Source organism: Mixophyes fleayi, chromosome 6, assembly GCF_038048845.1.
Source record: "Mixophyes fleayi isolate aMixFle1 chromosome 6, aMixFle1.hap1, whole genome shotgun sequence".
In the NCBI taxonomy this organism is placed as follows: domain Eukaryota; kingdom Metazoa; phylum Chordata; class Amphibia; order Anura; family Limnodynastidae; genus Mixophyes; species Mixophyes fleayi.
In genome coordinates this window covers 79,014,833-79,039,808 of record NC_134407.1, presented here as the reverse complement: position 1 = coordinate 79,039,808, position 24,976 = coordinate 79,014,833, and the positions used below count along the sequence as shown (strand labels likewise).

The 24,976-nt window shown below is 42.4% G+C and overlaps 1 protein-coding gene across 1 annotated transcript in view; it reads left to right on the top strand.

Moving 5' to 3' along the window:
• Positions 1–219: 219 nt before the first annotated feature.
• LOC142161370 (uncharacterized) overlaps positions 220–24,976 on the top strand; it is a 51,664-nt gene continuing 26,907 nt past the window's right edge. Inside the window, exon 1 of the mRNA XM_075216924.1 lies at positions 220–319. The gene's annotated coding sequence lies outside the window, so the exon portion shown is untranslated. The remainder of the gene's footprint in view (positions 320–24,976) is intronic.

Below are 24,976 nucleotides of genomic sequence, written 5' to 3'. Positions count from 1 at the left end.
ATTTATCAGATCAGAAAGGAACAAGACAGAAGGTCCAATTCTTCAGCTTTTTTCAGTTTAGAAAAATAAAGACATCTCCAGGGACAAAATGTAAAATAATTATAATATTGGCAACTGTCACTAATTTCCAGGAATAATTCCATGTTTTAGAAATCTGCTTCTAAGCAACTGTGTCAAAGAAAAAGAAAGTGAAAGTAACTAAAGTACATTATACTTTTGTACACATATCTGCTGATGGGTGTAAATGTTGTTAGTAAAAGCTGCTCTGGTGCAGGGAACAGAACATTTGCCGAGGTGAATCTTTACTCATTAAGACAAGGTAAGCAATTTGCAGACATTCAGCTAAGTGACTTAACATGATATATGATAGCTGCATGAACAACAAGGCATATTCATACTGTTTGCTCAGTCTATTACAGAAGGTTACTGAATGCTCAGGCTGTTGTTTTGGAGTTTCAGAGTAAGGCATATGATTTGAAGTTGATAGTGCAGAACTTTTTCTACTTCACAATATGAAAAATATATAGGATGACAAATTTGGATTTAGAGCAAATTGGAAAATCTATTTGCACCTGGTCTTGTAGAGTACAATGCAACGCATATAATACACACATATCTGGGCAGCATGATGGCTAAGTGGTTAGCACTTCTGTCTTACAGCACTGTTGTCATGAGTTCAATTCCTGACCATGGCCTTATCTGTGAGGAGTTTGTATGTTCTCCCCGTGTTTGCGTGGGTTTCCTCCGGGTTCTCTGGTTTCCTCCCACACTCCAAAAACATACTGGTAGGTTAATTGGTTGCCAACAAATTGACCCTAGTCTGTGTGTCTGTCTGTGTGTGTGTGTTAGGGAATTTAGACTGTAAGCCCCAATGGGGCAGGGACTGATGTGAGTTCTCTGTACTGCACTGCGGAATTGGTGGTGCTATATAAATAAATGATGATGATGATATTTGTATATTCAGGTCTACCATGTATTTGAAAACATCCACCAAACAATGCATTTTCTGTCTTCACTGGTTCTCTGTGAATATGCAGTGCAGTCACTTTATTTATTAATGATTATTTAAAATATAAATAGCATTTACTTAGCAAGATTTACCCATAGGTTATATCAAACATTAGCATAACATTTTCAAAACTGTTCAGCTGAAAATTTGTCTCCTTTTGCATTTGGCATTGACCCTTTCCCGGTCTATCCCAACCATACCACACAACAGAATAAATTAACCTGCATGGTCTCAGCTCTATTGATAGACTATAAATCTTATGAAATGCGAATGAATAAATCATACTTGCCAACATTTTTAACCTCTGCTCCGGGAGATCCTGGAGCAGAGGTCATGTGACGGGGTAGAAAGTGGGCATGGCAACGTTATTGCGTCACCTTAGCCCCGCCCCCTGCAAAAAAAATGCTAAAATTCAAGGCATTTCAAAGCAGGGACGGGGCAGGATGACACGAAATTGCGTCATTAAGTCCCGCCCCCATCGTGTCCAGGAGAATGCCTTAGAGTCTGGAAATTCGGGAGCTTCCCTGAAATTCCAGGAGAGTAGGCAAGTTTGGTAGAAATACAGTGCAGAATGGAACTACGAAACAAAAGCGAAACGTGATGATTGTACCACCAGAACTTCGCACCTCTACAAAACGGTCTGTTCAACTGCGAAAGATGATGTACCTGAAATTTTGCCACAAATTCACTCATCACTAAGAATAAATGTAATGTAATGTTTATTACAAAAAGAAAGTATAGTATGTGTCACCAACAAACACGTGATAATTGTATGTTAGCTTTTGTTTTGTGAATGTTATAATGTACTTATTGGGTAGCTCCACCCAGACATTACTGATCAAAAAATCAATCACAATTCTTCTCTACACCTTGTGAAAAATACCTAAATCTGGTTTGTGTGTTACCATTTTGCTGCTCAATGTGTCAGACTATATCACATACCTAAAACTAGGTTGTTTTTATTCATTTTGTTGCTCCCTTACACACAACAATAACATTTGTTTGAGTGTGGTGAATGCAATAAAATTATACTTGCCAACTTCGGCAAGAGGTGCTCCAAGAGATCGGGGGGGCAGGGGTATTGAGGGCGGCCCCGGTGGGTCACGTAATTTAGCCCTGCCCTCTAAACATCCATCACAGTTCCTATCCAATCACAGCTGAGGGCGACAATGATGCGGGATTCACACCCCCACCATTTTAAAATAGCGGTATTTAGGAACCGGGAGATTGCTTTGCTCTCCAGACTTCTAGAAATTCGGAAGTCTCCCGGAAATTCTGGGAGAGTAGACAACTATGAATAAAATGCCAATATTTTTATATTACTATATTATATTCATTATAATGACACTGTACTATAGTCACTAGTAAAATTACACCTCACAAATTATACACTTTTGGGAGCAAATAAACTTATTTTTTTAATATATGTGTATTAGTGAGCTAAATACTATATCTGAAATAACTGATATGGTTTTGCTTAAATTATCTAGTATAGCATGCCCTCTATTCTGGGCCAATGTAGACACTGCATAGGAGGCCCTTCCCTATCTTGCAGCAGTGCAAATACACAGCTTGTGTTTTGTAGTAAGTGTCCAATGTAATAGATATGCTCTGTATATACTACATATTGGTGGATTTATACAGAGGTGCACACAATAAGCATAATTGACATGCTATGCTTTGTGCACCTTTTTGTCCTGTATCAGCATCCAAAAGATGTGGAATATGGCTTCAGCTGTTTGTAATGAAGTAAGGAGTAATTCCACTTTAGTCTTCAGTGAAATGACTGTCAACATTTCTCCTCTGCTGTGATCTAAACTCATATCCTTTTTGTTTTTCTAACATATTATAATTATTTGAATTAAAATATGTGTTGCCATGTATTGCCTTTTTTGTATGTACACATTTCTTGCCGGGGCAAGAAAAAGCTTAAGGACCTTCTGGATCAGCACCAATTCACGTTTTATTTAAACCATAAGTGTTACTCTAAGATGTGCAATGGATCCATAACATATTTTGGATCCATTTTACTTTTTACTAGAACTAGAGTTGAATGGTAAGATTAAATTGGGTATTTTAACATCCCGTGCTTTTATATGAAATTAGTTCTTTTAAGGATTAGGTGCCCTTTTATAGAACTGCTGTTTAAATATGGTCATATAAGTTATCTTTGAAATTGTAATATACTAGTGGATTTCAATGAGGCAGCCAGTTTATCATTATTTCTGAGCATGCAGCCTATTAATTCACCCTGGACTAGTGCTTCAGTGATATGCCCTAATTAATAGTTTCTGACTTCATTGTGTGTATGCAAAAAAATAACATGCTACTACACAATATAGGCAAAAAGCAATAGACCATAAAACAGAAACTGCTGAGAAGAAACCTATTGTTGCACATAGAGCTTTGTTTGAACTGTGAACTGTGTTCAGTAAACAGTTCTTGCTCAACAGCTGATTTGAAAACACTGCCTATCACAATAATGTATCATCAATCAGCTGTGGACTAATAGCTTATTATAAATGAACAACTGTAGCTGTAAAACAAGATTGTTAATGGCTCACTGTTTACAATATTTACAATGTAGATAGATGACTATCCAATATAGAAAATAGAAAGTAAAGATTTAATAATAAAACAAGTGAAAACAGAAAGTTTAACAACTTTAACAAACACAAGGAAATATACAGTTGTCAAAAAAAAGCTAGATAAAAATAATATGGCAACCAGTTTATTTGACATATATAGTGTTCCTGATACTTGTTTTTTTCCATGCCACTGTAATTGAGTTTTATAGATTGCATGACACAAAAAGTTACTGTTCGCAGCAAACAACCTCCACAGTTTTCTCATTCCTTGTTGTCTGTTAACTAACATAGGACTATTTTGTTGAAACCAGCATATACATATCATATTCTTAACGCTGCAGCTAGGCTTATTTTCCTCTCTCGCCGCTCCTCTTTTGTCTCCCCCCTCTACCTAGCCCTTCACTGGCTCCCATTCCCCTTCAGAATCCTCTTTAAGCTCCTCACACTCACCTACAAGGCCCTCGCCAACTCCACTGCGCCCTACATCTCCACCCTCCTCTCTATTCATGCTCAATCCCGCCCTCTCCGTTCTGCCTCTGACCGTCGCCTCTCTTCCCCCCTTATAACCTCCTCCCACGCGCGTATCCAAGACTTCGCCCGCGCTGCCCCCCTCCACTGGAACAAGCTCCCTCCCTCCATCAGAACTTCCCCTAATGTGTCCAGCTTCAAACGGGCCCTAAAAACCCACCTTTTTCTTAAAGCCTTTCTGTCTCCCACTTAACTTCCTACCTTATCTTCTGCCTCTGTTCCCCCACTCTCCCTCTCTCCCCTCCGTCTCTCTGTCTGTCCACCCCTCCCCTTAGATTGTACGCTCCTCTGAGCAGGGCCATCTCTCCTCCTGTTTCCACCACTTCTAACTCTGCTCTCCAGCTACTTAGCCCTCCTCCTCAAAGGTCCTCCACCCCACGTCCACTTTCGCTCCCTCCTCCCCCCTGGGGGTCTCCCTGTCTTCCGCGCCCCCCTTCTTGGGCCCCGTCGTTTTCGGATCCTCCCTCCCCTTTCCCCGCCCTCTCTAGCTGTGCATTGAGCGTACTGAGTTGCTGTGTTTACTGTACTGTGCTGTCTCCCATTGTATTGTGATTTTGTTTGTCTCTGTACGGCGCTGCGGATGCCTTGTAGCGCCTTATAAATAAATATTAATAATAATAATAATAATATTCATTCACCTGTCTGCTGCTTAATTTAAGACTATTTATCAAATGATGAAATTGTCAGTAGAGCTTTTGATTGCTTTTGCCATATTCTTGTAAGGGGTTACTTACTGATTTCAGCTCCCCCATGCCAGTACTAAATATGGCGTTAACAGAAAGAGAAGCTAAAAATTATAATAATTGCTGCAATAAATAATATTTTTTCAGACTGTATGTTTTAGTAAATGAATGGTATTGCCCCACCCCAAGAAAATAAAATACATATAAATAAATATTAATATTATTTTCTGGGAGGAAAAAGGTAGATATAATATAACATTCATATTGTATGTACATTATTATTTTTTGTATGTTCTCTCTTTTCTAAACAGTGGAATTGAAATCTCAAACTGAGGTTTCAGTTCCACTTATGTGGTGGGACCCCGTACATGCTAAGTAGAGCTTAATAGTGTGATCAGCAACCCTTATCTGTCTGGATATTTTTCACAGTGGCAGGTGTATATATTACTTATCTTAACAGACACACATCTGCAGATCATTGGCTTCAATATATGTTTAATGAAAAGGTTTTTTAAAATTCAAATCTTGTTGAAGGATCGCTCTGGCATTCAAATATTTATAACTAGTATTAAGTTAACTAGAGATGGGCGGGCATGGTTTCCCGAAAACCGAGCCCACCCGAACCTAGGAGAGAAAATCCGGTTCGGTACTTTTGCGCTTTTTTGGATTCGAAAACGAGACAAAACGTCATTGTGACATCGTCGGATCTCGCAAGTTTTAGAATCTATAAATACCACCCTCCGCGGCGATCTAGCGCTATTAGAGAGGTATACAGTATACCAGTGGAAGCAGTTCTGGCACGTGATAAGAAGGAGGCCATTGTCATGCCTGGACATAAGACCAAAAAAAGCCACTTCTTATGTGTGGAATTATTTCTACCCAAATCCTGACAACAGTTGTCTAGCCATTTGTAGTGTATATAAAGTAGAGATGGTCACTGACCCCCGTGTTTTGGTTTTGGATTTGGTTTTGGATCTGGATTACCGTCGTGTTTTGGTTTTGGTTTTGGTTTTGCAAAACTGCCATTGCGTGTTTTGGTTTTGGTTTTGGTTTTGTTTGGTTTTGTTTTGCTATTTTTTTGGAAAATCCATGTTTTTGGGCCTAAATTAACCCAATTTAGTGCTCCAACTGTTTTAGAGACAAGTAATCTAATTGTTGAGGTAATAAATCATCCAAAAAAACAGTTTAATTCTTCGTTGGTAGGCCTATTCTACACACAAAACAGATTGTCTTCCTCTCCATCTATGCATATTGGCAATGCAGCCATCGTCTTTGAATGTATATTACACCCTACACTTATAGTTAAATATGTAAAGAAATGGAAAAAGCCAGTTTGGTTTCTGTCTCTCAAGGCCCCCCTCCACTTGTATAAAATACTAATAAATTCAGCCGTTATATACTGTACAATATAAATTGAAATGGACAAAGGCAGTTTGGTATCTGTCTGCATCAGATCCTCTCTCCACTAGGAGTAAAATAGAAAACTATTCAGCCGTTATATAATCTAGAATATAAATAGAAATTGAGAAAGGCAATTTGGTATCTGTCTGCATCATAATCATCAACATCATCATTAGCGCCCTCGTCGCCTACACAAATCTCCCCCTCATCCTCTTCTAATTCCAAAGTGGCATCCTCAATTTGGGTATCACCGGCTACACTCGGGCTATTAAGGCACACATCAGCAGAATGCTCACGATTAGACATCCCACTGTTGGATGGACTCACCACAGGGATTGTTGTCATTTGTGAATCAGAGCAAATATTCTCCTGTAATGCCTCACTGTTATCTTGCAGCTCGGCTTTGACGCGTAACAGTAGTTGTGCACCAATTGTAGGCTGGGTAACTTTTTGGGATCTGCCACTAATAGCCAAAGGTGAAGGCCTCATTCTCTCTTTGCCACTGCGTGTGTAGAATGGCATGCTTGCAATTTTTTTTTTATCGTCACTTAACTTTTGCTCAGTTACATTTCTTTTTCGCTTCAATACAGTCAATTTTTTTTTGGTTTTTGTTTTTTGCACTAATTTGAAAACACTCTGTTGTTTGACATCGCCTTGGCCAGATGACGTACTGGGAACACTAACATCAGGACTGGTGACAGAACCTGGTTGCTCATTCAGATCATATGTGGACTGCTTTGAATCCATTCTGAGCGCAAACCACTGGGGAGTGCTAAAAATTATTTAGTAGATACTGCTGACAGATATGACTTTTGACAGCCAGAAATATTAATGCACAATTAGGGAGGACACCCCAAAAGCACTGAGGAGTGCTAAAAATTATTTAGTAGATACTGCTGACAGTTATGACTTTTGACAGCCAGAAATATTAATGCACAATTAGGGAGGACACCCCAAAAGCACTGAGGAGTGCTAAAAATTATTTAGTAGATACTGCTGACAGATATGACTTTTGACAGCCAGAAATATTTATGCACAATTATGGGGGACACCCCAAAAGCGCTGGGGAGTGCCAAATATGAAGAAAAAATAATAAACCTCTATCCTCCTCTCTGCACTAGCGATTTTGGTTAGAGCAATTGCAAGAACAATATTGTATTCTCTGTCCCTGCTCTAATTAGCCTATGACTACACCCTGCTCTCTCCATCTGTCAAATGGCGATGGATTGCTGTGGAGGCGTGTATTTATAAAGTTGAAGTATCGCGAGAACCGAGCCCCGAGATCCGACGACGTCACAATGACGTTCGGCCTCGATTTGGATTCGGAATGGGCGGGAGAGTACCGAGCTGCTCAGCTCGGTACTCGGATACCCAAAGTTCGGGTGGGTTCGGTTCTTGGAGAACCGGACCCGCCCATCTCTAATATAAAGCCACAGTCAGTCGAGGGAGGGACCTTAACCATCTAGGAACCTCATCCATGTTAAGCCATTTGACGTGAGTTCATGGCAAGGTGTTGGTAAAATCTGAAAGTTATGGTAAAAAAATAACAACAAGCAGTCCATCATCAGCTAGGACCCTTCTCTCACCTACATCCCAATGCCTGCAATTTCCACCCACAACACCGTCCTCATCAATATCCTCAGTAGCGATCGGAGTTAGTCCTGCATCCAAGTTGCTAAGACTAGATGACTCCTGCACTATCCTTGATTCCTCTGAAGAATTCTTGAGCGTTAGTCCCACTGCTGCTGCTGTTGCTGCTGCTGGGGGTGAATCTTCATCCCAGAAGCAGACCAAGAAGAAGACTACTAGTAGTTTACAACAATTGACTGTTAAACAATCCTTTGCAAGAGGAAGCAAGTATGAGAGCTGTCACCCAGTCGCAAAGTGGATCACAGACGCCATGGCGACTATGCTCGTATTATCCAATATCCATTAATGCAGCTGGTTTTAGACAGTTACTTGAGGTCTTGTGTCCCCATTACTAAATTTTATCACGACATTTAAGTAGAAAAGCTATTCCATCCCTCTACCAGAGGGTTCAAAAAATTATTATTATTGGGTTGCAGGATGCCATTTTACCCACTGTACACTTAACCACAGATATGTGGACAAGCGGAACTGGGCAAACTAAAGATTATATGACTGTGACAGGCCACTAGGTTGGTGATTCGCCTTCACCAGCAGGAACAGTAGCAGCTTGTACCCAAGTACATCACATTTGGCAGAGGCAGGCTAATCTGTGTATCACCAGCTTCACTAAGAGGCATTCAGCTGACAATCTGTTACAATCTGTTACAAAAACTAAGGGATGTCATTGCAACATGGCTTATCCCACTTGGACTCTCCTCAGGATATGTAATTTCTGATAATTAATAACCAATATTTTTAGAGCTGGGTGAATTCCATCAAATTCCCTGTTTTGCACACACAATAAACGTGGTGGTGCAGAGCTTTTTAAAAAATGAAAGGGACGTGCAAGAGATGCTGTCTGTGGCCCGTAAAATATCTGGATATTTCCGGCATTCGGCAACAGCGTATAGGATATTGCAGCAGTTGCAAGAGCAATTCAATTTGCCTTGCCACTAACTGAAGCAAGAGATGGTGACAAGGTGGAATTCAGCCCTGTATATGCTATATATTCTGAAGATGGAAGAACAGCGAAAAGCCATCCACGCATACTCCACAAGCCATGACAAGAGGAAAGGAGGAGGGATGTATTTTAGTCAAGCGCAGTGGAGAATACTTTCCGTGTTGTGTGCAAGGTGCTGAAACCATTTGAAGTAGTCACCTGTGAAGTGAGTTGAAGTGAGTTCAGACACTGCGAGCTTGAGTCAATTTATTCCCTTAATTAGACTTTTGGAAAAGCAGCTTGAGTTACTGAAGAAGGAGATTAACCAAAGCAATTATGCTAAGTGTGTCGGATTTGTAGATCAAGTACTTTATCCACTTCGCCAGGATCCAAGAGTTATCAAAATCTTGAAATCGGATCACTACATTTTGGCGACTGTGCTTGATCCTCAGTTTAAGACCTATGTCTTCTCTTTGTTTCCAACTGACCCACATCTGAAGAGATGCAAGGAGCTCTTGGTGAGCAAGATGACAGCTCAAGTGTTACGTGATAGGACGGCATCTCCTCCTTCAGTTTCTCACTCAACTGCTGCTAGGAAAAAGCTTAACTTTCCCAAGAGACCCAGGGATGATGCAAATGACTCTGCACCAAATTTTGACATCTGGTCTGATCTAAAAGAATTGACCAAAAAACGTGAAACCTCTGCCGTAACTCCACCTGATCCTACCATTAACATCCAAACGATGGTGGAGGATTATTTTCACAACGGCATAGAAATAGACACATCAGACAGTCCCTTTACATACTGGAAGTAAAAAAATGAAAATTTGGAGACCCATGTATCAACTCGCTTTGCACTGCCTAAGCTGCCCACCCTCCAGTGTGTACTTGGAAAGAGTTTTTAGCACAGCCGGGAACCTGGTCAGCGATCGGCATAGGAGGCTAATTCCTCAAAATGTGGAAAAGATGATGTTCATAAAAATGTACTTCAACTTCCACAAGGAAGGCCTTTCCCGCCAAATACATCAAAATACTGAGACTTCTGTAATGGTGGATTCCAGCAGTGGTGAATTAATAATGTGTGAGGATGATGTACACACTGAAGAGAGTGAGGATGAGGCTGAGGATGATGACAACAACATCTTGCCACAGTAGAGTTCATTAACAGCACTGTTACCTTAGGTGGCTTAAAGCCATTGTTACCTTGTTTTGTGGGGGCCCAAACAAACCAAGCACTTCAGCCACAAGAAGTGGCACTTTTGTGGCTAAAGTGCATGGTTTGTTAAACTGTACCTTTTTATGATCCAACATAAGGGTGGGTGGGAGGGCCCAAGGACATTTCCATCTTGCACCACTTTTCTTTTCTGCCACTGTTGTGTGCCAATGTTTCCTAGATGTGGTAGGAACTGCAGTGTGTTTGAGTCATTACTCTGTCGCTTACCATCTAGCCAGATCGCTGCAGCATTTGTCCGAAAGTGTATGAAAATAATATTGTGACCTGTGAGGTGGTCAAAATTGACTGCAAATGACTTGAAATTATTGTTATTGAGGTTAATAATAATGTAGGATAAAAAAAGAGCAAAATTATGTGATTTTAACATATTTTAGCAATTTTTCAAAACAAATACAGATCCAAAACCAAAACACACAAGAGTGGTTTTACCAAAACCAAAACACAAAGCTAATCCAGATCCAAAACCAAAACCACTTCACGGTGGACAGTGAGCATCTCTGGTATTAACACTGTTCATATTTCCATGTGGGGAATGAGACTAATTTAACTAATTGAGTTTCAGACAGCTGAAAGCCAGGGATACGGCTAGTAGAATAGATATGCGATTAGGAGACTAAAATAACTTGAAATTTTTCCTGAATATAATTGAAAATTGCCTATTCTTGAATGTCTAAAGTTTTATTATAAAGGCACAAAAATAATAAAAGTGACATATTTTAAGCTATTTTTCATGCCCAGTGACTAGTGCACATGCGCATTCCTGTAACTAGTTACAGGATTATGATTTGTGATTATGATTGGGATATGTAGAAGATTATAATTGTATAATTTTAATATGAACTTCAATTCTGTCGTGGTCCCATTTTGTGAATTGATGCTGGTCTACGACTCTATATCTCTCAAAGAGAGCTGTCTTTTGCCTTTGTTGTCTTCGTTCATGCTTATGAAAATATTAAACAGTTTTTCCTATAGGGACTTCACTAAAAAATAATCACTTTTTTTTCTGTGCTCTTAGTAAGTGTGGTTACAGAAAGCATAAGTGCATTTGACTCTCTGGAGTAAACAAGTTTCAACTAATCATGGACAGATGATAGATCTATTAGGTATTGTTTGATGAGTTTGTGTAATAAGTATTGCCATAATGAGGGAGTGCGACCACTTAGGGCACAAGCCCGCTATATGTGTAAGCAACAGCCTCCAGGTATATATGAATGCCACCTGTCTGGCTTCCATTGATGTAACAATGCCGACAGTGGAGAGGAGCCAAGAAGAGCCGGGAATAAAGCAAAGAAGAAACAAGAAGCAGAGAAGCTGGAAAGAAGAAGTGGAGAGCTGGACAAGAAGAGGAAAGATGAAGACAAAGTAATTAATTCAGGGAGAAGAGTAGGGATAGCAATCTGGCAAAATAACATCTGCTCTGTGTACATTTGAATATCTACGATCATGGCATTCAAATTGAAAAACTGACAAACAAGTATATGTGAGTTAGAGAGACAAATATACAGAGGGAGGGGGGTGGCTATAGAGAACAGGGAGGGGGGCAGAGGTGATTATAGATAAGGGGGGAAGGGAAAGGTGGCTGGAGAGAAGGAGGGAGAGTTAGCTGGAGAGAACAGGGGTGGGGGTGGCTGGAAAGAATGGTGGAGAGATGGCTGGAGAGAACAGGGAGGATTCAGGGGGTTGGAGAGAAGGAGGGATATCCTTTGTCATACATAAATACATGGTGTATAAATAATAAAACAAAAAATAAAAATAATAAGATATGTGGGGGGGATTTGTAAACTATTAATTTGATTTTGGGGCTGACGATGGGAACAGTCATTTGTATTAAATGGGAATGCTATTAATTTAATGCTGGGGCTGGTGAGGGAAGAAATGTGTGTGGAGGACAGCATATGACTATAATGTGTGTGGAGGACAGTATATGACTATAATGTGTGTGGGAGACAGTATATGACTATAATGTGTGGGGGGGACAGTGTATGACTATAATGTGTGAATGTGAGGGGGACGGTATATGAATATAAGGTGTGAGTGTGAGGGGGGGGTCTTAATATAATGTGAGATGTAGGCTATTAATCTAATGGTGAATTGCAGGTGGGTGCTATTTTATTTGTGGGGTGATGGTGGGGCAATTTAATTTAATAGTGGGGCCTATCAATTTAATATAGGGTGATTGGATTTTTTATTTAATGCTGGGGTGATTTGGGAGCTATTAATTGAATGTGGGACTGTTTGGGGAAAATGAGGTCTGTTTATTAAATGTAATTATGAGTTATTTAATGCCTGGGGTGGTTGTGGGAAATGGTTATATTTATTAAACTTAAATGCTATTTAATTTCTTGCTGGGGTTGTTTGGAGGGAGGGAAATAGGTTGATTTATTAAATGGGAATACTATTAATTTAATGTCAGGGCTAGTTGAAGGGAAATAGATGTATTTATCAAATGTGAATACTATTATTTTAATGTTGGGGCTGGAGGGAGGCCTAATTTTAAAACGTGGGTGCTATATTGATTTAACACCGGGGCTGGTTGGAGTTTTCTAAGTTTCATGCACTCATTTTTTTTCCAAATAGGGCCCCAAACATTCCAGGATCCAGACAAGCAGCAACTGATCTAAAGACACCAGCAACCACAAGTGGGAAAAGTGATAAGAACAGGTATGAGAGACCAGGACACTCTGCCAACTGTCCTGAATCAGGTGGGTGACTGTCTCACTTAGTCAGGATTTGGTCTGACTACAAGCACAATTGGTAGGTATGTACTGCTTCACAGAACTGCGTGCACCTAACAGTAGTGCACACAGTATTGCCTGTGTATTTGTCAAAAATGTTTCTAATAACCAAATTACATCATAGAAGTAAGTGTCTTAAGTGTCTAGGGCCCCCTGAGCCTTAATCCAGCTCTGGTTAGCAGGAGGAATCTGACAATTGCTTCCAGTTCCCAGACAGGACACAACCTGCAGAGCAAGCCGAGGAGCTCTAAGTCTCATGAGACTTATTAATCTCGTGAGACTAAGAGCTTCCCTGCTCACTCGACAGGAAGTTCCCACCCTGACGGATGTCAGCAGTATCAGAAGCATAGATAAGTACAGTGGACTGGGGGTGTCGCAATGTGTCTGGGGGGGTGGCATGATAGGGAGGCCTTTAAATGGAATGTTTTATTATAATGTATATATCAACGCACCATGTTGACCACGCCCCAACATAATGTAGCCACGCCCTTGTCTGTGCCGCCGCTGCGCGGCAGCACACATGTTTTTTCCTGCTCATCAACAGAGATGGGCCCTTGTACTTTAAATGCCACGGCTGATTTTTAGTCCCAGTTCGGCCCTGCTCAGAGTACAAACATCTTAGATGCAATATATCTAAAGTTTTAATTTTGCCTCATGGCTGGAACAGTACTGTCTGCAAAGGAGCTGGAGGGGACAGACAAGCATGGCAAATTGATTTTTTTCTTTTTTTTATCTGGTATATTTGGTACAAATGACTAGGATGATAAATGTGCAAGGTAGTTTTTGATGTATGATGTATTTACTATTTTACTCACAATATTGATTTTTATACATCTATGAAAAAAATCATAAGAAAGTACAAAAAATATACTAAGTAAATATACAAAACATTAACAGCTTAAGTTGACTTGTAGAGGTCAGCAAACATAAAGAGGAAGAAAGGAAAGGTGGAGACAATAATTTAAGCCTGCTAAAATGTCTAATCTGCCAAGAGCAAAGCCAGGAAGTCAGACATTTCATCAGACCTAGGAGTGTATTTAATAACATGGTGCACAGAGTAATAATGTACAGTACACCATCAAATTCAATCAGCAATCAGCTTCTAGTAGTCTCCTATAGTTATGCTAAAAAAAGCTAATTTCTGATTGCCTGCTACAGTGTACAGCATGTGTGTACTGCTGGCACTGTTTAAAGGATAAGTCCACCTTTGTAAATAAGAAAGAAAGTGTCCCTTTAAATGTCACATGTACAGTTTGACTTGTGTAATACGAGATTGTCTTTAATTGCTAGTGCATGTTATTGTACAGGAGGAAAATACTCTTGAAAAATAATCTTGAGATTGTTCAAAGTCCTGGTTATTAAATGAGGGGGTATACCAAGCAATGATAACAGAGCGTTCAAAGATATTTGCAAGGTATAATAATGCTTTATTGAACATATTACATTTATTATATAATCTAAATGACCAGTTTCAAGGAAAGAACATAGTGCATAAATAGAACTAAAAATGCCATAAAATCATTGAAAAATAACTGACATCAGAAAGTTAACAGCACATGCAAAATGAAAATCAGTCAAATGATCAGGGCTTGAGTTCAAGCCGTGGGAAATCCCCATGTTATAAATATGACCACTGCCGCTAAGAGCTCATTTTGCGGCGGAGCTCTGAGGAGCTAGCCTTGTGTCATCTAATAGGGTTTTTTTTAATTTTGACAAGGATCCTTGGATGTATTACAGATGATGTCCCTGGATGTAGGTTATTATTATTATTAGCCTTTAATTATAGGGCGTCACAAAATTTCAGCAGCGCCCTACAGAAAACAGACATTGGACCATACAGGGTAAAACAGTACAGAACATTAAACAAAAAATACCAGGGGATAAATTTATCGAGCTACGGGTTTGAAACACTGAAGATGTTGCTATAGGCAACATCTCTACTTTTTCAAACCTGTAGATTGATAAATTTTCTCCCAGGACTTCAAACATCACTAGCATAGTGAGGTTGGAGTCGAAGAATTAGAGATACAGCAGGGAAGAGTGCCCTGCTCATAAGAGCTTACATCCTAAAGGAAGGGCAGACAGACAGGAGGCACAAAGGGAGTCAGAAGAGGGGTCAAGCGCAAGAGAAGCAAGTAGCAGGAGGGGAATGAGAGAGGGTGAAGTAGTCAAACATGGAGAGAGGGTTAGGTGGAAGGTTGGTAGTCTTTGAGGAACAGATCAGTTTTGAGTGCCGCTTGAAGATGCACAAATTAGGGGACATTCGGATAGCGCGTGGGAGGTCGTTCCAATGGAGAGGGGCAGCCTGGGAGAAATCTTGAATTCTGGAGTGGGATGAGGTGATCAGGGTGGAGGACAGGTGACGGTCATTGGCCAATCGCAGGGAACGGGTGAATGGAGAAGAGGTTAGAGATATAAGGGCCAGTGGAGTGGGAGAGGCCCTTGCAGGTAAGGGTGAGGAGTTTGAAAAAGATTCTGTAGGGGAAGGGGAGCCAGTATAAGGCAAGGCAGAGAGGGGAGGCAGAAGAGAAGCGGCAGGAGAGGAAGATAAGTCTTACAGCTGCGTTGAGTATAGGCCTAAAGGGGGCAAGGTGGGAGAGAGGGAGGCCGGTGAGGAGATTACAATAATCAAGACAGGTGAACAAAAGAAAGAGTGAATGGGTTGTGTTGGTGTCTGTTTTATTTATATTTTTCCTTGGTGCACTACAGGTCCCAGCAGGCTCTGGGTGCCAGTAAATGCTGGCAACTGTTATTCGCCAAGTGCCAGCGTGCTCTGGCAGCCATGGGTATGCTGGTGCATGTAGTACTACAAGTGCCAGCATGCCCAGACACTTAATGGCAGCCTGGACATGCTGTTACCTATAGTGCAGCATGGACAAAATGCTTTTTTTACAATCAAAATGTTATTATTACCCCACACCCTCCACTCAGGGGTGTGGGAAGAAACCTAGTGCTATCAGCACAGGGCTGGGTAAACCTAACAGGAAGGGTTCAGCATTTTTTTTTGCAGACCAGATCTGCCTAGTGAATCCAGTCCACTGCTTACCAGCCTGGGGCTAATAAGCAGTGGACTGGTATTATTTGGCATTATGGCAGGGGCACTTTCACTGCTAAAGTGCACTAGTGCTGGGAATAGTAAAATTGGTGGGACCCCACTTTTTCTGTCCACCCGATTTTCCTAGTACCAGCCTAGGCTGGCAGGACTAGTGTTAGTTAAGCTGTTTAGGGGTGGGGGGGCATGCTGTTTTTTGTTTTAACTTGTATTGCCCTTTTATATATATATAGTGCTTTATGTCAACTTTTGACTGTAGACTTTACTATCATGTACACATTTTACATATCGACATTTTAACTGTGTCGACCTTCTGAACTTGTAGACATTTTGGAGTAGACATTTTCACTGTCAACTTTTCATACTCAACCCGAAACAAACTAAAAATAAATCAATAAATAAAACAAAGGCAGACACATTACCAAGATTAGATGTAAAAAGATACAAAAATATCAGCTACCATTTATGAGAGAAATCTTTTTAACCAGCATGAAAAAATGATTATACTTGTGTCCCAGTTTATCACCCTGGTCCGCCTGTACCTTGTGGTCCAAAGACCTGGTCCCGCATCTGTCCCCGGTGAACTTGACTTTGAGTGAGCAGAGAGTTCAACACCTGCTTATGCTACTACACTCCTCAGTGTTCAGCAGGGCCATCTCTTCCATTGGGCACAATGGGCAGGCGCCTGGGGGCCCTGCGGGCAAGGGGGCCCATCTGAGGCAGCGCGTAAAAAAAAAAAAATCCTGCAAAAAAAGAAAAGAAAATACTTACCTTGCGGTCACGCGGTCACGTCAGCTGGCGATCCGGCTCCCTCCCTGCTCCCGTCTTCTGTGCTGTGCTCGCAATGAATGTTGGGCGTGATGTCACGCCCAACATTCACTGCAAGCACAGCACGGAGGAGCGCAGAAGAGACTCAGCACGCAAAACAGAAGTGAAGTGGATCTGACTTAAGGTAAGTTAAGGGGGCCCCTATATATAGATATATATATATATATATATATATATATATATATTTATTAATTATATAATCACTTTTTTTTACATACATATATATTATTATTTTTTTACACACACACACACACACTGTGTATGTATTGTGGCAAAAGCCCGCTACTGCAGAAGCACACGCGAACAACTTCTTCCTTTTTATGGTGCTTTATTGTCAGGATGGTAAATGTTTTGACACCGTATACTTGCACAGCAATCATGGAGACCCTAAACACTAGCTATACATAGTCCAGCTCTCTCTCAGGACCAGCCAGCTCACCCAGCGTTGGTCTCTATGCACAAATGATATAAACAAGCTTTTATTCCTGATACTCCTCCCCCAGCCTTAGCTTGATGGACAGGTGACACACCCACCTTCTCTTCAAAAGGAAACGCCCATCACTGGCTCTATAATTCAAACAGACACACCCTGTCTGTTTGCGGAGAGGAAGGATTTCAAGTCATGTAAGTTAAACCAAATTTAAACTATTGCTTTTCATACATAGGTCTTTACATTCAATCTAGGTGCATTACTGCACAAATGTTTTACTCTACTTCCCTGCTTTCTCTGCATATTGCCAGCTAAATGCCTCCTTTTGTTACATATCCCTCCCCCTAGCGCCTCCAAGTAGGGGGACACAGACTTCGCGAGGAGCGCATATTTTCGTGACAACGCATCTGCATTTTTGTGTAGAATCCAGGGTCTATGTTCTACTGAAAACTTGTAAGGTTGCAGTGCCAAGAACCAGCGGGTTACCTTGGCATTTACCTCCCGGTTGTTCTGCATCCATTTCAATGGTGCATGGTCTGTTATTAAGGTGAACTCTCTGCCTAGGGGATAATAGCGCAGAGCTTCTGTAGCCCATTTTATGGCGAGACATTCTTTCTCCACAGTGGCATATTTTTGTTCCCTTGGAAGCAACTTACGGCTTAGGTACAGGACAGGATTTTCTACTCCATTCTTCTCCTGTGACAGGACTGCACCTAAGCCAACACCAGAAGCATCAGTTTGGAGGAAGAACCTCCGGTTAAAATCCGGTGCTTGTAGAACTGGGAAGGAACAAAGAGCTAACCGAAGATCAGACCAGGCGGTTTCTGCAGAGTCAGACCAGGTTAATCTATCTGGACAACTTTTTTTTAACATGTCTGTTAGTGGAGCAGCTCTAGTGGCGAAGTGGCTTACAAACCGCCTGTAGTAACCTACTAAGCCTAAAAAGGTTCTTAACTGTGACTTTTTCTCCGGTCTTGCCCAATTTTTGTCTGCCTCCACTTTGTCTAGCTGGGGTTTGACACGCCCTCGACCAACAACGTACCCCAAATATTTGGCTTCTCTCATGGCTATGGCACATTTCTCTGGGTTAGCTGTTAATCCTGCTGACCTTAATGAAGCTAAGACCGCCTCAACTTTGGCTAAATGTGATCCCCAGTCTGGGGTATAAATCACTATATCGTCCAGGTAAGCGGCTGCATAAGCTGTGTGAGGTCATAGCAATTTATTCATGGCCCTTTGGAAGGTGGCAGGTGCCCCATGCAATCCAAAGGGTAGGACTTTATATTGATAGAGACCATCAGGGGTGGAAAATGCAGTCTTTGGCTTGGCCGTGGAAGTCAGGGAACTTGCCAATAACCCTTTGTTAGATCAAGGGTTGTCAAATAACTGCTACCAGCAAGATTTTCCACTAGTTCATCCACACGTGGCATTGGATAGGCATCAAACTGCGACATACTGTTTAGGCGCCTAAAGTCATTGCAGAACCTAATTGTCCCATTGGGTTTCGGGACAAGCACAATGGGACTATTCCACTCACTATTGGACTCTTCAATCACATCTAACTGGAGCATCTTCTCGACCTCCTTTCTCACGTCCACCCATCTGGCTTCGGGAATACGATACAGCTTCTGCTTTACAATGACTCCTGGCGCAGTGACAATGTCGTGTTCGATTAAGGTAGTGCGCCCAGGAATGGAAGAGAAGACATCCCTGTTCCGGTGAATCATTTCTTCAGTCTGTTGTCTCTGCTGAATGGACAAAGCTGGCTCTATGGGCACTTCAGACTTTTCAATGGCAGTACTCACTACCTGAGGAGAGGTTTCCTTACCATGCCTTCTCCTACCTAACTGGCGGACTCTGTAATTGACAGGACCGACAGCCTCTAGAACTTCATATGGACCCTGCCAATGGGCGAAAAGTTTGCTTTCCTGGGTAGGAACCAGGACTAGGACCTTGTCCCCAGGCTTGAAAGTTCGAACAACAGCACTTTTATCATAACTTTTTCTCTGTCTTTCCTGAGCCTCTTTTACATGTTGCTGCACAATAGGCCCTATCTTTCCTAGCCTCTCATACATTTGGGACACAAATTGTACCAGATTTGGCTCCCTGGGACCTTGCTGCTCCCACCCTTCTTTTAACATATCCAAGATACCCCTGGGCTGCCTCCCAAACAATAACTCAAAGGGACTAAACCCTGTTGAAGCTTGAGGTACCTCACAGATGGCAAACATCAAATAGGGAATAAGAGTGTCCCAATCTTTTTTCTCTTGAGCCACTGCTTTCCTGAGCATGTGCTTTAAAGTGCGGTTTAAGCGTTCCACCAAGCCATCTGTTTGTGGATGGTATACAGAGGTGTGAAGCACCTTAACCCCTAGCAACTGGCACATGTCCTTCATCAGTTTAGACATGAATGGAGTACACTGATCTGTGAGAATTTCTTTGGGTATTGCCAAGCGTGTAAACAACAATACAAGTTCTCTAGCTATGGTGCTGGACTTTATGTTTCGTAGGGGAATTGCCTCTGGATACCTGGTTGCATAGTCAAGCACCACTAGTATATATTGGTGCCCCCGTGCGGATTTTTCCAGTTGCCCCACAAGGTCCATAGCTATCCGTTCAAAGGGAACTTGTACTATTGGTATTGGAATGAGAGGTGCCCTGTACAAGGGTTTGTGACATGTTCTCTGACAAATGGGACAAGACCGGCACTACTTTTTCATGGCCATGTGTACCCCGGGCCAGTAAAACCTAAGCAGAACTCGTTCCCGTGTTTTATCCTCCCCTAGGTGTCCGTCACAGACATGTGTGTGTGCTGCTGTCTGTTTGCGGAGAGGAAGGATTTCAAGTCATGTAAGTTAAACCAAATTTAAACTATTGCTTTTCATACATAGGTCTCTACATTCAATCTAGGTGCATTACTGCACAAATGTTTTACTCTACTTCCCTGCTTTCTCTGCATATTGCCAGCTAAATGCCTCCTTTTGTTACATATCCCTCCCCCTAGCGTCTCCAAGTAGGGGGACACGGACTTCGCGAGGAGCGCATATTTTTGTGACAACGCATCTGCATTTTTGTGTAGAATCCAGGGTCTATGTTCTACTGAAAACTTGAAAGGTTGCAGTGCCAAGAACCAGCGGGTTACCTTGGCATTTACCTCCCGGTTGTTCTGCATCCATTTCAATGGTGCATGGTCTGTTATTAAGGTGAACTCTCTGCCTAGGGGATAATAGCGCAGAGCTTCTGTAGCCCATTTTATGGCGAGACATTCTTTCTCCACAGTGGCATATTTTTGTTCCCTTGGAAGCAACTTACGGCTTAGGTACAGGACAGGATTTTCTACTCCATTCTTCTCCTGTGACAGGACTGCACCTAAGCCAACACCAGAAGCATCAGTTTGGAGGAAGAACCTCCGGGTAAAATCCGGTGCTTGTAGAACTGGGAAGAAACAAAGAGCTAACCGAAGATCAGACCAGGCGGTTTCTGCAGAGTCAGACCAGGTTAATCTATCTGGACAACTTTTTTTTAACATGTCCGTTAGTGGAGCAGCTCTAGTGGCGAAGTGGCTTACAAACCGCCTGTAGTAACCTACTAAGCCTAAAAAGGTTCTTAACTGTGACTTTTTCTCCGGTCTTGCCCAATTTTTGTCTGCCTCCACTTTGTCTAGCTGGGGGTTGACACGCCCTCGACCAACAACGTACCCCAAATATTTGGCTTCTCTCATGGCTATGGCACATTTCTCTGGGTTAGCTGTTAATCCTGCTGACCTTAATGAAGCTAAGACCGCCTCAACTTTGGCTAAATGTGATCCCCAGTCTGGGGTATAAATCACTATATCGTCCAGGTAAGTGGCTGCATAAGCTGTGCGAGGTCATAGCAATTTATTCATGGCCCTTTGGAAGGTGGCAGGTGCCCCATGCAATCCAAAGGGTAGGACTTTATATTGATAGAGACCATCAGGGGTGGAAAATGCAGTCTTTGGCTTGGCCGTGGAAGTCAGGGAACTTGCCAATAACCCTTTGTTAGATCAAGGGTTGTCAAATAACTGCTACCAGCAAGATTTTCCACTAGTTCATCCACACGTGGCATTGGATAGGCATCAAACTGCGACATACTGTTTAGGCGCCTAAAGTCATTGCAGAACCTAATTGTCCCATTGGGTTTCGGGACAAGCACAATGGGACTATTCCACTCACTAGTGGACTCTTCAATCACATCTAACTGGAGCATCTTCTCGACCTCCTTTCTCACGTCCACCCATCTGGCTTCGGGAATACGATACAGCTTCTGCTTTACAATGACTCCTGGCGCAGTGACAATGTCGTGTTCGATTAAGGTAGTGCGCCCAGGAATGGAAGAGAAGACATCCCTGTTCCGGCGAATCATTTCTTCAGTCTGTTGTCTCTGCTGAATGGACAAAGCTGGCTCTATGGGCACTTCAGACTTTTCAATGGCAGTACTCACTACCTGAGGAGAGGTTTCCTTACCATGCCTTCTCCTACCTAACTGGCGGACTCTGTAATTGACAGGACCGACAGCCTCTAGAACTTCATATGGACCCTGCCAATGGGCGAAAAGTTTGCTTTCCTGGGTAGGAACCAGGACTAGGACCTTGTCCCCAGGCTTGAAAGATCAAACAACAGCACTTTTATCATAACTTTTTCTCTGTCTTTCCTGAGCCTCTTTTACATGTTGCTGCACAATAGGCCCTATCTTTCCTAGCCTCTCATACATTTGGGACACAAATTGTACCAGATTTGGCTCCCTGGGACCTTGCTGCTCCCACCCTTCTTTTAACATATCCAAGATACCCCTGGGCTGCCTCCCAAACAATAACTCAAAGGGACTAAACCCTGTTGAAGCTTCAGGTACCTCACAGATGGCAAACATCAAATAGGGAATAAGAGTGTCCCAATCTTTTTTCTCTTGAGCCACTGCTTTCCTGAGCATGTGCTTTAAAGTGCGGTTTAAGCGTTCCACCAAGCCATCTGTTTGTGGATGGTATACAGAGGTGTGAAGCACCTTAACCCCTAGCAACTGGCACATGTCCTTCATCAGTTTAGACATGAATGGAGTAACCTGATCTGTGAGAATTTCTTTGGGTATTGCCAAGCGTGTAAACAACAATACAAGTTCTCTAGCTATGGTGCTGGACTTTATGTTTCGTAGGGGAATTGCCTCTGGATACCTGGTTGCATAGTCAAGCACCACTAGTATATATTGGTGCCCACGTGCGGATTTTTCCAGTGGCCCCACAAGGTCCATAGCTATCCGTTCAAAGGGAACTTGTACTATTGGTATTGGAATGAGAGGTGCCCTGTACAAGGGTTTGTGACATGTTCTCTGACAAATGGGACAGGACCGGCACTACTTTTTCATGGCCATGTGTACCCCGGGCCAGTAAAACCTAAGCAGAACTCGTTCCTTTGTTTTATCCTCCCCTAGGTGTCCGTCACAGACATGTTTGTGTGCTGCTGTCTGTTTGCGGAGAGGAAGGATTTCAAGTCATGTAAGTTAAACCAAATTTAAACTATTGCTTTTCATACATAGGTCTTTACATTCAATCTAGGTGCATTACTGCACAAATGTTTTACTCTACTTCCCTGCTTTCTCTGCATATTGCCAGCTAAATGCCTCTTTTTGTTACATATCCCTCCCCCTAGCGTCTCCAAGTAGGGGGACACGGACTTCGCGAGGAGCGCATATTTTCGTGACAACGCATCTGCATTTTTGTGTAGAATCCAGGGTCTATGTTCTACTGAAAACTTGAAAGGTTGCAGTGCCAAGAACCAGCGGGTTACCTTGGCATTTACCTCCCGGTTGTTCTGCATCCATTTCAATGGTGCATGGTCTGTTATTAAGGTGAACTCTCTGCCTAGGGGATAATAGCGCAGAGCTTCTGTAGCCCATTTTATGGCGAGACATTCTTTCTCCACAGTGGCATATTTTTGTTCCCTTGGAAGCAACTTACGGCTTAGGTACAGGACAGGATTTTCTACTCCATTCTTCTCCTGTGACAGGACTGCACCTAAGCCAACACCAGAAGCATCAGTTTGGAGGAAGAACCTCCGGTTAAAATCCGGTGCTTGTAGAACTGGGAAGGAACAAAGAGCTAACCGAAGATCAGACCAGGCGGTTTCTGCAGAGTCAGACCAGGTTAATCTATCTGGACAACTTTTTTTTAACATGTCCGTTAGTGGAGCAGCTCTAGTGGCGAAGTGGCTTACAAACCGCCTGTAGTAACCTACTAAGCCTAAAAAGGTTCTTAACTGTGACTTTTTCTCCGGTCTTGCCCAATTTTTGTCTGCCTCCACTTTGTCTAGCTGGGGTTTGACACGCCCTCGACCAACAACGTACCCCAAATATTTGGCTTCTCTCATGGCTATGGCACATTTCTCTGGGTTAGCTGTTAATCCTGCTGACCTTAATGAAGCTAAGACCGCCTCAACTTTGGCTAAATGTGATCCCCAGTCTGGGGTATAAATCACTATATCGTCCAGGTAAGCGGCTGCATAAGCTGTGCGAGGTCATAGCAATTTATTCATGGCCCTTTGGAAGGTGGCAGGTGCCCCATGCAATCCAAAGGGTAGGACTTTATATTGATAGAGACCATCAGGGGTGGAAAATGCAGTCTTTGGCTTGGCCGTGGAAGTCAGGGAACTTGCCAATAACCCTTTGTTAGATCAAGGGTTGTCAAATAACTGCTACCAGCAAGATTTTCCACTAGTTCATCCACACGTGGCATTGGATAGGCATCAAACTGCGACATACTGTTTAGGCGCCTAAAGTCATTGCAGAACCTAATTGTCCCATTGGGTTTCGGGACAAGCACAATGGGACTATTCCACTCACTAGTGGACTCTTCAATCACATCTAACTGGAGCATCTTCTCGACCTCCTTTCTCACGTCCACCCATCTGGCTTCGGGAATACGATACAGCTTCTGCTTTACAATGACTCCTGGCGCAGTGACAATGTCGTGTTCGATTAAGGTAGTGCACCCAGGAATGGAAGAGAAGACATCCCTGTTCCGGCTAATCATTTCTTCAGTCTGTTGTCTCTGCTGAATGGACAAAGCTGGCTCTATGGGCACTTCAGACTTTTCAATGGCAGTACTCACTACCTGAGGAGAGGTTTCCTTACCATGCCTTCTCCTACCTAACTGGCGGACTCTGTAATTGACAGGACCGACAGCCTCTAGAACTTCATATGGACCCTGCCAATGGGCGAAAAGTTTGCTTTCCTGGGTAGGAACCAGGACTAGGACCTTGTCCCCAGGCTTGAAAGATCGAACAACAGCACTTTTATCATAACTTTTTCTCTGTCGTTCCTGAGCCTCTTTTACATGTTGCTGCACAATAGGCCCTATCTTTCCTAGCCTCTCATACATTTGGGACACAAATTGTACCAGATTTGGCTCCCTGGGACCTTGCTGCTCCCACCCTTCTTTTAACATATCCAAGATACCCCTGGGCTGCCTCCCAAACAATAACTCAAAGGGACTAAACCCTGTTGAAGCTTCAGGTACCTCACAGATGGCAAACATCAAATAGGGAATAAGAGTGTCCCAATCTTTTTTCTCTTGAGCCACTGCTTTCCTGAGCATGTGCTTTAAAGTGCGGTTTAAGCGTTCCACCAAGCCCTCTGTTTGTGGATGGTATACAGAGGTGTAAAGCACCTTAACCCCTAGCAACTGGCACATGTCCTTCATCAGTTTAGACATGAATGGAGTACCCTGATCTGTGAGAATTTCTTTGGGTATTGCCAAGCGTGTAAACAACAATACAAGTTCTCTAGCTATGGTGCTGGACTTTATGTTTCGTAGGGGAATTGCCTCTGGATACCTGGTTGCATAGTCAAGCACTACAAGGTCCATAGCTATCCGTTCAAAGGGAACTTGTACTATTGGTATTGGAATGAGA